At 48.2% G+C, this 2,533-nt stretch overlaps 1 protein-coding gene across 2 annotated transcripts in view; it reads left to right on the top strand.

Moving 5' to 3' along the window:
- Window positions 1-2,533, top strand: part of CLASP2 (cytoplasmic linker associated protein 2) — a 207,754-nt gene continuing 205,221 nt past the window's right edge. For both annotated transcript variants that reach the window (XM_008070162.2, XM_021718618.1), the window contains exon 1: window positions 1-172. The gene's annotated coding sequence lies outside the window, so the exon portion shown is untranslated. The remainder of the gene's footprint in view (window positions 173-2,533) is intronic.

The following is a 2,533-nucleotide window of genomic DNA, read 5'->3' as shown; positions in this document are numbered from 1 at the left end:
CTTCAGCGCCCAGGTGCAGACGAAAGACGTCGGCGGCCGGCTGCAGGTCGGCCAGGAGCTCCTGCTCTACCTCCGCGCCTCCGAAGCCATCCCGGACCTGGAGAAGGACCCGGGCCGCCTGGGCAAGACTGTCGACGCGCTCACCGGCTGGGTGGGCTCAAGCAACTACCGGGTAAGCGACTGCGGCGCGGCCGGGCCGGTCACGCCCTCCCCGGCCGGCCCTTTAACATCCCGGACATGATGTCGGGCCGAGAGAGCCCCGGGTCCAAGGGAAAACGCGGGGGTCCCGCGGAGCGCCCCCGCTGGCGAGCCGGCCTCTCAGTACGCGAGCCGAGGACTGACTTCCCACCACCACCAAGTTTTTCCGCACTTGTGAACAGTGACACATTCAGCGTATCCGTGACACGTTGCGGGGTTACTTGGCAGTAGGACGCAACGTCGATCGCTTATTTTGAAAAATCAATTTAACTTGCATATGTATGTAGTTAAGGGCTCGAAGCCTTCTTAACGTTGGTTCGCACCTGGCTAGACACCACCCAGACCAAGACGTAGGACGTTAGGAAACAGTTTTAAGTTGAAAAGAGAGGTCGGGTAAATTCCCTCTCAATGAATGATTTTTATCCCCTTCGTCTCCTGTTTCTCTTTTATGATTTTTATGTCTGGGAGGTTGTGCGCTTCGTCTTTAAAGCATCTTTAGGGCTTAATCAGGTTCCTGATTGCGTTTACTTTGAAATCTAATGAAAAGATGCAGACCCCATGATGCTTTTTATTTGTCTTTTCTTTATTGACGACAGAAAACAATCGAACGCTCCGTGTCGTTTTGTTTTGCCGCACTTGAGGACTGACTTGGATTTGAAACTGTGTTCTAGCAGGTTAGGCTGATGTTGGACCAAAAATAAATAAATTAATTAATTAATTAAAAGGATGAGGTACAAGAAGGAATGAGTCTTTCCTAAGAGTCAGTAGTAGGTAGGTTGTAATGCAGCCACGTTGGGAGGCCAGGTAAATATTCTGTCATTAGCTTGTCCTGTAGTAGCTAGCAGTTGCTTTTCTTTCTTGTCCTCTGGTGGCAGTGTTGCTTTAAAATGCTGGCCCGAACTTCCCTGTATGAAGTGTTCTTAGTAATATAGTCTTATAACCCAGCTAATGGGCTGTACTTTGAAAGCTTTTATCCCTGTAAAGAAGGAAGGCAATCTCCAGAATTATGATGCACATTTAATGGTAAAACCTATGGGTTTTGGAAAATTTTTTTGCAAGGATAATAAACAGTTTAAGAATTAACCACCTCAGTATTTACATACCATCTATTTATTATTATTTTTAAAAAGCTTGGGTACCAAGTGCCATGGCTCATGCCTGTGATACCGGCACTTTGGAAAACTAAGGCAGACGGATTACTTGAGGCCATGGGTTCGAGATTAGCCTGGGCAACATAGTGAGACACCTCCCCCAAGTACAGAAAATAAAAAAAATAAACTAGGCATGGTGCCACATCACTTGAGCTCAGGAGGTCCACGCTGCAGTAAGCCATGATTGCACTACTGCACTTCAGCCTGGGTGACAAAGTGAGACTCTGTCTCTAAAAAAAAAGAAGTCCTGGCATGGTGGCTCTGTTTGTAATCCCAGCACTTTGGGAGGCTGAAGCGGGAGGATTGCCTGAGTCCAGGGGTTTGCGACCAGCCTGGGCGACTTGGTGAGACCTCATTTCTTTTTTTTGTTTGTTTTTGTTTTTGTTTTTTTTTGAGTTGGAGTCTCACTCTGTCACCCAGACTGGAGTGCAGTGACCTCTCCCAGCCACCACAGCCTCGACCTACTGGGCTCCAGCAATCCTTCCGCCTCAGCCTTCCAAGTAGCTGGAACTACAGGCGTGCGCTACCACGCCTGGCTAATTTTTTGATTTATTGTAGAGATGAGGCCTCGCCAAGTTGCCCAGGTGGGTCACGAACCCGTGGGCTCAGGCAATCCACTCACCTCAGCCTCCCAAAGGCGGAGACCTCATTTCTACAATAAATAAAAAAATTAGCCGGGCATGGTGGCACATGCCTGTAGGTACAGCCACTTTGAAGGCTGAGGTGGAAGGGTCACCAGAGCCCAGCAGGTCGAGGCTGCATAGCCACTGCACTCCAGCCTGGGCGAGAGAGTGAGATTTCAACTCAAAAAAAAAAAAAAAAGAAAGAAAGAAAGAAAATTTAAAAATTAAGAAAATAAAAAGTTTTGCGGAAAGTTAATATTTAATAACATGTCATTTCCATTTGGGGGATTATTGTTATTTCTTTGAAGAAACAAGCTAAATTTACTTTTTAAGAAATGCAAGCCGGGCTCGGTGGCTCAGCCTGTAATCCCGCGTCTTTGGGAGGCCGAGTGAGTGGATTGCCTGAGCCTGTTGGTTCGAGACCCACCTGGGCAACTTGGCGAGACCTCATCTCTACAATAAATCAAAAAATCAGCCGGGTGTGGTAGCGCGTGTCTGTAGTTCCCGCTACTCGGAAGGCTGAGGCGGAAGGATCACTGGAGCCCAGCAGGTCGAGGCTGC

This window comes from Carlito syrichta, unplaced genomic scaffold (assembly GCF_000164805.1).
Source record: "Carlito syrichta isolate Samal-C Ts95f unplaced genomic scaffold, Tarsius_syrichta-2.0.1 Scaffold313175, whole genome shotgun sequence".
In the NCBI taxonomy this organism is placed as follows: domain Eukaryota; kingdom Metazoa; phylum Chordata; class Mammalia; order Primates; family Tarsiidae; genus Carlito; species Carlito syrichta.
This window is presented reverse-complemented; position numbering and strand designations above follow the sequence as displayed.